We start from the raw sequence: 13,702 nt of genomic DNA, 5'->3' as shown, positions 1-13,702 counted from the left end.
TGTTTGCATGTTGTGTCCAACCGAGTTTGCGAATTAACCCTCTACTATGTGATTCTTGGTGGTGGTTTGATTAAGAATCGTTGTGGTCATCACATTTTTAATGGTGTCATTTCCTCCGAATTTTCTATCTCAGTTCTTGCTCCCTTGGCCACATTCGATTAGTGAAAAAAAAAGGGTTGTTTGAGGTCGAGTGTTCAGTTGTCCAGGTTTGAAGTGGCAGTAAGTCAATGCCAACTGAATGTGAAAGTCAATGACGTGCAACGAATATTTCTGAAATGATTTTCGTGTCGAATCTAAGAACATTAAGTGGAGGCGTGGCTTTGTCCAAGACCGGTCTCGGTTGCCAACAACGATCAATTCTGGGATTATGTATTCTAGCGTGTACAGATCATCCATACAACTACGTAGTGAACTTAGGAATAATTAATACCGTGGATAAGTCATCATCATGCAGAAGCATGATTCTAGTGAGGACTTGTTGATGACATTGATTTGAAACTATTTCAGCAAATATGTCGGTAATCATAATTCCGTTTTGAATTTTCTTAATTCGTAGATTCTAATTTGCAGGCCATATTTTAGTTAATAGTAACCAAATTGTTAAAATACAGTTCATTTGTCCCTCGGTCAGAAAGAATTATCAATTGTACAGAGCTCACTTAATAGCTTTTAAATAGCAAATATGTATAGGTGTGCGTTAATCTTATTGAGAATGTTGAGAAAGATACAAGAGTAATAGTAAGTAATACACACACATAAGAGAAGTAGTAAGTCATACACACAAGAGGGTTTCTAAGGAGAGAGAGCTTCACCCGTAAAATTCTATTGATTTGGTTGTGTCTTGTAAACAAGAAGAGAAAAGGGGAGAGGATAAATAGTACTTCTCTGTTAGATTTTAAATACTATAGCTATGGTATTTACTGTAGTCTACAATAAATGTTATGGAGAGTGCTGGCTACATTTAATGATCTCACCACTCCTCCTTGCTCATCATAATATTTACATAATATAAAATTTGTATAGAATTATGATCTATACTTTTGTGTGATCTTGCAAGATCAACAATTGTTGCCTCATTAAAACCTCATTTAGGAAAACCTTATTGTATTTAAGGACAAAACCATAGATGAAGGAAAAAGAGTACAACATCATTTTCTTTAATTATTTAAAGAGCTCATTAACGTTCTTATTCAAGAAAAGCATGTCACCACATACCAATGCCATAAGTAAGTCGACGATGGTTGCACAATGGGAGAGCTTTGGTGAAGAGATTAGCAAGGTTATTTGTAGATTCAATTTTCTTAATTATAAGTGCTTGATCAATAATCAAGTCATGGATATAACTAAAATACTTTGGATCAATATGCTTTGTCATGTCCCCTTTAATGAAACCAACATGCATCTGTACAATACAAGTACTATTATCTTCATGCAAGATAGTTTGAGAATCATCATATGAAAATCCACAGGTTCTTTGAATGAATTTACCAATTGATCGCAATCAAATACATTCTCGAGATGCTTCATGTAAGACAATAATTTCTGCATAGTTGGATGAAGTTGCACTTATTGTTTGTTTCACTGATTTCTATGATATTGCAGCTCCATGTCTTAAAAATACATATCCTGTTCGAGATTTAGATGATGTAGTATTAGATTTATATCATGCATCACAATATCCAATCAATTTTGGATCTGTGGATTGTGTGTAGTATAATCCCAAGTCTTTAGTACCTTTTAAATAACGTAATAAATGTTTGATGCCATTCCAATGTCGTAGTGTTGGACGTGCACTATGTCTTGCAAGAACACTAACTGCAAATGTAATATCTGGTCTTGTAGATGTAGCTAAATATAAAAGTGCTCCAACCATTGCGAGGTATGGATATTGATCTTCCAATATTTCTTCCTCCTCTTCATATGGACAATATGGATCATGACCATCATGACTACGTCCAACCATTGGTGTAGACAATGGATAAACATCAATCATATTAAATCTTTGCAAGATTTGTCTAATATACATTAATTGGTAGAAAAAAATGCTACCATCTGTTAGATGCATAATTTGAAGACCAATGCAGAAAGTTGTTTTTCCTAGCATTTTCATCTCAAATTCATGTATAAATAGATTAGTAGCTGTAACACATGCAGATGTAGTGCCCTTTAAGTTAAGATCATCAACATATACAAAACCAGTTTTATCTCGTTTGATAAACAAACAAGGGATTAGTGGATCACTTATAAAATTATTTGTAATTAAATAATCTCGAAGACATTGATACCACATGCGTCCAAATTGTTTTAAACCATACAAGGTATTACATAATTTAATACCATGATATTGTCCTAGAGCGGGTCCATTTTGAATTCCTGTTTCTAAGCCAGGTGGAACTTTCATATAAATATTTGCATCAAGAGAACCATATAGATATGCAGTTACTACATCCATCAGATGCATCTCAAGGGTCACATGAACTATAATTCCAATAATATATCGAAATATAATTGAATCCATGATTAGAAAATATGTGGATTCATAATCAATGCCAAATTTTTGAATAAATCCTTAAGCAACAAGACAAGCTTTATAGCGGGTTATCTGACCTTGAGCATCTCACTTGCATATTAATACCATCATATATCCCACATGGCGAGATATAAGAGTGTCTACAATTGGACCAAAGACTTTCCTCTTATGTAAAGAGGCATACTCTTCTTCAATAGTAGTTTTTTTTTTGACCAACCAGAGCGATGCATCGCCTCCTCAATGGTTTGAAGTTTAGGATTGTCTTCCTCGCAAGAAAGGGCTTCTATAATCATATATGCAAATAATTCATCTATCGTAATAGATGGTGTGTCCCAAATATAATCTGTAGTACAATACATAATAGATAATTCTTTACTCAACTTATTTTTATTCCTTCCAATTTCATAATTATTTTTCATAAGAATTAAAGGTACATTATGCATGGATATATCATTATGAATTGATAGTCCCGCAGGACGAGTAGCAATTTCTTGAGAAATAATACCAGGATTAGTCAATTTTATAGCTTTCTTCTTACGTGGTTGCTTATCTGGTGCATGACTTCTTTTAGTTGTTGTTGTTATAAGTTGAGGTATTGTAGTCAATGGCATTGCAATCTGAGCAGGTACATTTTGAGCCTCATTAATAGGAACTCTTGTAATTTTAGGTCCATCATTGAAGCCATCAGGTGTTTCATCTGCGATCCATTTTAGATACAAAATCTTAGCAACTTCAGTTTCTGCCAAAGATGTCCTAGGATCCGGATTCACTGTAAATATTTTTAGTGCTTTAAATATGAGTACTTTATTTCTTTGTTGATTGAATACTCCTCCTTGAAGAGATGTGAATACATTTTCTTCAAAACGGCAATTTTACAAACGTGCACTTAATAATGTGCCAGTTGATGGATCAACAATATGAATAATGCTTGGTGAATCAAAACCAACATATATGCCTTCTTGTCGATGAGCTCTAATGGTATACCGTTGAGGTTCTGGTACTAGAATCCAAGCACGGCAATCAAATACTCGTAAGTGAGATACATTTGGAACACAACCCAAAATGAACTCATGTGGTGAAACAATTTCAAGAGAAGAATAGCGGAGGCATATTAATGATGCAGCATGTAAAACTACATGATTCCACATAGATGCAGGTAAATTTGCATGAAGGAGGAGTGGCTGGATAATGAGTTGTATATGCTTTATAAATGACTCTGCAAGTCCATTTTGAGCATGTTCATATGGAACATAATATATCAACTCAATTGCTGTTGCAGTACAATAGTTTTCAAAAGATTCTAATGCGAATTCTTTTGTATTATCCATACGCAATGTTTTTATAGGATAATCAAGATAATATGCCCAAAAATAAATAAGCATAGATATAAGATTAGCAAATACTATTTTTTGAATTGATAATAATGAAATATGTGATTTTTTACTTGATGCATCAACAAAGGCCAAAAAATAACAAAATGGTCATGATATTGGATTAATAGGACTACAAATATCACCATACAATTTTTCAAGCATTGGTGGTAATTCTTGTAGAAGTTTCCAAATTGAAGGCCGATAAAAATCATTTTACCTTGTATTGATACACAACATAATTCTATAGAGTCTACATCTGCAGGCTTTAAATTGTGTCCATTTATACATAGAATGATCTTTCTAAATAATGTGGATTCTGGATGTTCCAATTGTCCATGCCAGAGAGAAACACGACTCTCTATGATAGATGATGTAAAATTAAATATAATAGGAGGCCAAATCACAATTCAGTATAAACTATTTTCTATAGCAAAAGCTTTTTCAAAAAATTTATAGCAAGAACCAAAACCTCTTTTCTATTTAAAATGGCAGTCAAAAGGTGATAACCATTAATACATACATCTCAGTAGCTGATCAAACTCTGACATGCTAAAGGTGCAAACATTGCATGTTTACATTTTATGTTGGAACCCGCACGTAATTTTACCATCGCTGTGCCTTCTTCGAAACAAAATGCATTTGCTCCAGCCATGGTCATCATATTTTTAGCTTGCCAAGTTGAAGATTTTTCAATAAAAAATTGTCTATCTTGCAAGATAGGATATGTTGTTGCAGAATCAATGAGTGCATCATTTGATTCATCATTAGAGGTTTTGTCATTTATATAAGCCTCTAAGTCATCAACACCAATTGAATCCATCAACGCATCCATGATATAAACTTAATGAGCCTCAGTTCGTAATTTCTTATTTTCTTGGAATATTTTAATAAAATATTTTGAAATATTGCAAGCATGTACTAAATGTCCAATCATTCCACACTTATGATAAGAACGCATCTCTGATTTTTTTTTCTACTATAATTAATAGTAGAACATTTATTCTTTCCATATGAGTAGAAATAATCATGACTATGACTACCTTGATACTTATAAGCACGTTTTCCATGTTTATATAATTTTTTCTTAGATTTTGAAATATTAAATAAATGAGATTCTGGAATTGTAGTTCCAATAGGACAAGCTTCCGCATTGCACAAGAGTAGCTCATTTTGCTTCTCCGTAAGAAGTAGATAGGACATGAGATCAGAATGACTCTGAAATTTCATGTTCCTATATTGTTGTGCAAGCACAGCAGATACAGGAGGAAATGTAGAGAGAGTTTTCTCAATCATTTCTTCTTCAGAGATGCTTTGTCCACATAATTGTAATTGTAAGATAATACTATATATTTCACTATTGAAAGCATTTAAATTTGGAAAATTTAAGACACGTAAATGTGTCCAATTATGACGTGCGCGTGGAAGGAAAATGGTCTTTGACAATCAAACCTGGATTTAAGATTCTTTCAAAGTTCTGCAGGATCTTTCATTTCCAAGTATTGATGTTGTAATGCAGGTACAAGATGACGATGAAGGAGAAGAAGTACTTTCCAACAAATAGCAAGAGGAATAAAAATACTTATTTTAGGAGATTCTTCAAACATAATAGCATCGGAGAGTTGTTCTGTAAATAAATTTGCTTTTGCCATTTTTGCCCATATTAGATAATTGTTTCCATCTACAGTCAATGGTGGAAATAAAAGAGCTTGAAAATTTTGGAATGCACTGATAATAGTTGGAACCATATTAGAAGCAATTGAAGATGTTGAAGCACTCATTATAAATAAATCTGTAAGGAAAATACAAAATCAAGTAGAAAAGTTGAGTAAAACGTATCTTAAAATATAAAGTCAAATAAAATGATAAACTTGAACTTGAAAAAAAAAATTATTATTATTATTTTTTATAGAAAAGATTGTAGATTAAGATAGCAGAACAACAATAGGACCGCAGCAACAGGTAGTAGCGGGCGGTAGTGGTAGGATGGCAATGTAGAGTGGCAGGGTGGTAGCGATGGGCAACAATAGTAGCGAGGGCAGGGTGGCAGCTTAGCGGCGAGTTTGGCGGTAGTTTGGTAGTAGCTTGGTGGCAACTTGGCAGCTGTTAGGCGGCAGGCGTGGAATGTAATAGGGAGCAAGGTGAAGCTCAGCTAGATCAAGTATTTTAAGCAAGCAGGGCAGAGAGTGGAACAAGTGTTTTAAGCAAGTAGGTAATGTGTGAGGAGCCAACAAGAAGAGCAACAAGATCATGAAGCAGACATTGAGTAAGAGTAACAACAGATTTGAAGAGTCAAGAGTAGAGCAAAAAAATTGTGATAGTGTGTAGAAGAGAGTCGTCCTGATAACATATTGAGAATGTTTAGAAAGACACAAGAGTAATAGTAAGTAATACACATACACAAGAGTAGTAGTAAGTCATACACACAAGAGGATTTCTAAGGAGAGAAAGCTTTACACATAAAATTCTATTGATCCGGTTGTGTCTCGTATATAAGAAGAAAAAATGGAAGAGGATAAACAGTACTTTCTCCACTAGACTCTAAATACTGTAGCTATAATATTTATTGTAGTCTACAATAAATATTATGGAGTCATGTCTGAATGGGACTTATCATGTCAGAATAGGACAAATATGAAGGAGTCTTGTCAGAATGGGACTTATGTAAAATTGATGTAGTTGCAATGTTTATTGTAAAGAATTGATACGCATGTCATGCCTTAATGTGGGTATTGTTAGAATATTAATTTGTTGAATATGTTGTCTAGTATTTTTTATTTTATTTAGTTATTATTCGATATGAGAAAATAATTACTTTTAATTATTTCAACTCTTGTTATTAGAAGTACTTGTCAATTCAAATAAGTAAATGTATTTTATTTAACTAAAAACTTGATTTGTAAGTACTTTGTAATTTTAAAAGCCATTAAAATTATTATATATTATTAAATCTTGAAATTAAAGATAAGCATACATTTGAAAAGTACATATAAATTTTTCTAAATTAAATTTGTTAGTCTTTAGATAGTGCTTATCATAGGTGACATATTTGTATATTTTTATTTTATTATTATTTATTGTTATTATCTTACACCTTTTCTATCCAAATATTTAAGTTTTCATTTGAATATATTTAATCTTATTGCAACTCAGATAACATTTGCAAATTAATTCTCCTCAATTAAGTATTGATACACTATTTAGTTGTTTTAGATGTCCTAAGCTATTTAGTAATTATTATGGCCTTTGTTAAAATAATACAAGGTAATTTAATTATTTCTATATATACTTGATTTAATAACTTTTTCTTAAGATTATGAATAATTTTAAATTAATAGATACAATCTCAAAATAATAACATGTTTTTATGAATTATTTTTATTATTTTTATATTTTTTTTTATTTTAATATTTTGATATATTTTTTCTTTTATTTTTCTCTAATTTTTTTTAATGATTGAATTACATCAATTGTTTTATAATGATTAAATTACATCAACTTGTTTACTATTAAATTTATTTGCTTTATATATTAAAACTTCCAATTCAAATAATTTAATGCCTTGAAATTTTGTCTCATCCTTGACAATAATAATAATCATGTTTTATTAATACACCATTGACTTTTGCTTAAACTTACATATTAATCCTCATTAGTTTAGATTTGAGGTCAAATTATACTATAATATTTAAATAGAATGTGTATGTTTAAAATCCACAATCAATGTTTTTTTTTTTTATATTTTGGTTTTAATACATATAGTTTTTTGGATAGAATTATTTGGTTATCAAATCATATTATAGATAAAAAATTATTAAAAATAATATTTTGGCATTATAATCTTTGAGATTCAAAAATTTAATATTAAATAAGTAATAAATGTAGGTTTTTTAAAACATCCTATTTAGACAATTTATATATACTTGTAGTATGTCATCAAATTTTATTGTTGCCTAGATTGTTAAAAGAAATCAATTTTTAGATATAAGTTGGAACATGTAGTTGACAAAACATGGTTGAATTGCAATAATAATAAAAATTTCATAAAAATATTTGAATATAGAATTTATAGCATATAGGTAGTAATTATAGTTTATTAATATCTATTTTGGAAAATTATATTTTTTTTATTATAAATTAATACATGTTCATTGCAAGTAATTATACCTTATTAATAATTACTAGCACTAACTATCAATATTGTATATTAGAATAGTTGGATGCATTAGTATTATTTTAGGAGAAATTGAATACTAATTTTGTAAAAATTATGTAATCTATTAGAATATAAAAATAAAAATATTTGAGGAAAAAATAAAAAATCAAAAGAGAATATTAGATGCATTGTAAATAATATTGCAAATTTCGTATATGAATCTTTGTCAAATAAATAGATCAATCAAAAGAATTTATTTATTTATTTATATTTATTTATCAATATTTATACTTTTATGATTGATTAATCTTTTAAAAATAAGAATCATATCTATACTACTTATCAACTTTAAAAAGGCTAATTTGAAAAGAATATTAAGTAATTAAAAAAATATTCAAAATTAAATATTATTTAAATTATTTAATTAATTTATTTTTAAGAAGCTATTACATATATGTTAATAAATAATTATTAAAGCTTACAAGTAAGAAAAATCTCACTTAAAATATTAGAACTAAAAGATATAATTTTATATATTTTAAATTTTTTTGTATTCATATAATATTATTTTTTATATACTTAATTTTAAAATGACATGACTTAAAATTATTACAATCTCTATATAAATATAATATTAAAAATCAAATTATAAGAAGAAACAAAGCTAATTTATAAAAAAATAATTTTATACTACTTAGTATTTTAATAATTAAATACCATAGGTGATTCTTTTGATAATATATATATATATATATATATATATATATATATATATTTCAATACCCTCTTATGAAAAATATTTTTTTTTAGAAATAATTTATATAAAAATAATAAGTTCAATTTTAATTTCTTTAATCTATTTTTAGGTCTTTATTAATATAATTGTATATTTTTTTATTATATCAATTTGAGTAATAAGTACTTTACTTTGAAACAAGAATTATAACATGGAGACTCTACAAAGAGATAAGTTGTAATAAAATAATATATTTGAAGAATTTTATCACAGATATGCACATGTAAACTAATAATTATCTTTATGATTTTGATAATAGTAGGTAAAAATAGCTTAATTTTATAATATCTTTGATAGAAGCTTCTTAGAAGCTTTATAGATGCTACTTTGACTTTATAGGTATCTTTAATTGATTTTTTAAGTTAGAAACGTGATCAACAAGTTGGCCATGTGCCACACATATTGGTAGCTTGAAGAACAAGCTAACTATGTGGCCCACATATAGAAAACTTGTCTTGTAAGCTAAAGTATGTGTCTTGTAAAGTCAATACATATTAGAGGTCCAATAAAACATTGCCACATAGCTCCTAATTAAATTTTATATATAGAGGCAAGAGTGAAGCCCTCTTCACTTTTATCAATTCTTTTCTTGCTTCTAGTTTAGATTTAAGAGTCTCTACTTTCCTTGTCTTTTGGCAATAGCCATTTTAGTTTCTTTTTAATATACATACTACTTTATTGCTATTTTTTCACTTTTCTTTTAACACAGATTTTCCAAGTTTATGCATCTTTTTCTAGTTCATGTTGTTGACAAATTAACAAGAGTATACTTATAATATTAGAGTTTTGTCTTTTCTTGGTTAAGAGAAGATTATCCATTTTTCTTGATAAGTCATAAGCGTAGTAGAAGTTGCGGATTACCCTCTTTTAAACTAATATTGTTCTTAATATCTTCTTTGTTCTCAAGTTCCCTCTTTTGCTTATCTTGAGGAATATTAGACATTTATTTTCTAAGTATTATCATGGCAGAGCTTGTTGAAATAAAAAGTACAATGGCACAAATGTAAGAGCAATTGAGAGAGTTAATGCATGCAATGCATCAACTGGATTTACCACTAAAAGAAAAAATAAGAATGGTAGGAGGTAATGATATAGATATGATTGGAGCCGCTTTAACATCTGCACTCAATCATGTCCCTTTTCTTATGGTGGAACATCCTTCTGGTACTAAAGAACCAAAAATTAGCTTGCTTGAGAAGTTTGATGGCACAAGATCTAAGTTTCAAAGATTTATTAATCAAGTACAACTTGTGATTGAACTTCAACCCCAAAGCTATCAAATTCTAGGATCACAAGTTAGATTCATTAATACACTTTTTTCAAGTTCAGCATTATCATAGTTTTTATCTTTTTTTGAATGACGAGATCCAATATTGGATAATTTGGAGGTTTTTTTACTAGAGTTTTGATCCATGTCTGGAGAATATGATGCAACTTGTGTCACAACCAAGAAGATCCGTATTTTATAATAAGGCAATAGATCCATAACATTATATACTTTACAATTTTGACAACTTGCAACCAATATCAAGTGGAATAATATTGCTTTTATTAGCCAATTTCTCTATGACTTACAATATGAAGTAAAGAAATTGATACTCAACTTACCTGACCTTCAAACATTAAATCAAGCAATTGACTTTGCTGTGAAGTATGACAATTGACTTTTCAAATTTTGATGTGAGAATTGAATAAGTAGGCCTCAATGTTACTATAATTCAATGGCAATACCAATGCCTCTTCAATACACACATTCAAAAATAGAGGATATGCAAATTGATGTGGTACATTTCAAACATCTTACTAAGTAAGAAAAGACTCGACATTATCAAGAAGGATTGTGCTTATATTGTGGAGAACCTAAGCTCACTACTTAAAATTTTCCAAAGAAGTGACACAATTATAAAATGAAGAGTACAAATGTCAACAAAGATAATATATTGGAAAACGAATCTGTCTAGCTACAATAGGGACCATGCAATTGGAACCTTATACAATATCTAATAAAGATCTTATTCTCTCTTCATAACCATCTCTTTGGTTTATATTAAATATTATTTTAGGACCTATATATTACAAAGCCTTTGTCTTGTCAGATTCAAGAGCTTCAACATATTTTTTAGATGAAGAATTTTCTAAAAGACTTAACATATCTTTAGTAAGAAAAACTAAACTTATTCACATAGAAGTCATAGATGGTGGCGTGTTGTCTTTTGGAGATATTGCTTACAAAATCCTTCCTATAGAAGTAATAATTAATGGTCATAATAGCTTTGTCGTATTTAATATCATTAGATCTCCTTCTAATCCAATTATTTTAGGTTTATCATGGTTAAAAAAATTCAATCCTTAAGTAAATTGGATTTTTTGTACTCTTGACTTTTCTAAAAGTATAACTATGAGTATAGTTAATCAAGTAGAAAATCACAAATCTAGTATAATTAAACTTGTATTTGTAGGTGCAAGAGCTTTTTTGCATGCTACAAAAGAATGATCACCTTATGTCATTTATGCCATATTCGTTTCTAATAGTACAAAGACTTCAAGTAGTATTCTAAGTCAATATTAAGTTTTTTTAGATGTATTTGAGAAAAAGAATGTGGATATTCTTCTAGAACATTGTCCCTATGATTGCTCAATTAGCCTTAAAAAAAGAATGTAACTACCATTTAAATCAATCTATAATTTATCACAAAATAAATTGGTCAAATTCAAAGAATGTAGTGAAGAAAATCTAGCCAAGAACTTCATACGCCATTCTAAATCTCCAACAAGAGCCTCAATTCTATTTGTGAAGAAAAAAAATGGATCATTACGAATGTATGTTGATTATCAATGACTTAATAAGATCACGATCAAGAATAGGTATCTACTGCCTTTAATATTTGGACTTCTTAATCAATTGAAACAAACTAAGATCTATACAAAAAATAGATCTATAAAGAGCACATAATTTGATATGCATCAAAAAAAGAGATAAATGAAAGATTGCTTTTTGAATCACATAAAGACATTTTGAATATAATGTCATGCTTTTTGGACTTATAAATGCACAAGAAACTTTTCAAAATCTCATGTTTGATATTTTTTGAGAGTTTTTGGATGATTTTGTTGTCTATTATCAGAAGATATCTTAATCTATTCTAAAAATACAAAAAAACATAAACTTCATATTCATCATGTGTTACAAAAATTAAGAGATATGAGACTCTATGCCAAGTTAAAAAAGTATATATTCTACACTATTCAAGTTGACTCTTTAGGTTATATTATTTCAAATGATGGACTTATGATGGATCCTAAGAAAATTCAAATTATTATGGATTGGAAGTTTCCAAAAACGGTTTGAAATGTCTAATATTTTTTGGGATTTGCCAAATACTAGTGAATCTTCATCAAGGACTTCTGTCAAATTGCAACTCCACTTATATGTTTGACTTGTAAAGACAAACTTCAATGGAATCAAGAAGCGGAAGCAACATTTGAAGCTTTAAAGATAACCTTATTTTTGCACCAATCTTGTATTGTATTGACTTTTCTAAGACATTCTTTATGGAAACATACGCATCAAACTTTGCTTTGGATGCCATATTATTACAAATGGAAATAGATGATAAAATTCACTTAGTAGCTTTTCATTCCATGAAATTTTCAATAATTGAGAAAAATTATGAGTTTCACGACAAAGAGCTTCTTGCAATTATGGATTCTTTTCAAGAATGGCATCATTATTTAGAAGGCACTTCTAGTCCAATCACTGTATATATGGATCATAAGAATCTCAAGTATTTCATGTCAGCTCGTGTTTTGAATTATTGCCAAGCTCATTGGAGCATGTCTTTATCAAGATTTGAGTTCAATATCACTTATTGGCCAAAAAAATAATAAGATTTGTTTGATGTCTTTTCCAAAAATTCTTATCTTATTCCTAAAGAAGAAGATGTAGCTTTTGATTAACAAAGGATAATTTTATTGAAGCCAAAATAAGTTCATTTTTGAGGAGTGAAATCAACATTGATTGTTAATTCAACTTTTCTCAAACAAATTCAATCAAGTATGTCCTCGCACCTTCTTGTTCATGATATCAAGAATACTTCTTCTAAGTCTTGTGATACATCTAAATTTGAATTTAAAAACAACCTATTTTATTTCAAAGGATGCCTATATGTGCCAATAAGAGAAGTATGTTTACATATTCTTTAAGCACGTCACGACTTTCTAGTAGCAAGACATTTTGGATACAATAAGACTCTGGAGCTAATATTTAGAGATTTTTGGTGGCGCCAAATGTGAAAGGTTGTAAAAGACTTTGTTCAATCGTGTAATATTTGTTCAAGGTCAAAAATTCCTCAGCATTGATCTTACAGACTTCTTCAACCATTACCTATTCTAAAACAACTATGATCTTCTATTTCTATAGATTTTATTATTGATCTTCCAATCTTAGGATTGTGTGATTCTATATTTATGATAGTAAATTATTTGATCAAAATGACATATTTTATACTATGTACAAATTCTATCACAAGTGAAGAAATTGTCAAGCTTTTCTTTGACAATATCTATCGATATCATGGATTGCTAAAAAATATTATATCAGATAAGAGGACTCAATTTATATCAAGATTTTAGAGAATTCTTTATAAGATATTAAAAATAGATATAAAGCTTTTTTTGGCCTTTTATCCTCAAATTGATAAATAGATGAAGTATGTAAACCAAGTTTTGGAGCAATACTTAAGATGTACTATAAATTATCAACAATATGATTGAAGAACCTTCTTATCATTGATAAAATTTGCTTATAATAATACGATACATTCTTCTATGGAAGAAACACCTTTCTTTGT

Source organism: Physcomitrium patens, chromosome 25, assembly GCF_059467195.1.
Source record: "Physcomitrium patens ecotype Gransden chromosome 25, ASM5946719v1, whole genome shotgun sequence".
Lineage (NCBI taxonomy): Eukaryota > Viridiplantae > Streptophyta > Bryopsida > Funariales > Funariaceae > Physcomitrium > Physcomitrium patens.
The sequence above is the reverse complement of the archived record's forward strand: the minus strand, read 5'-3'. Positions refer to the sequence as shown.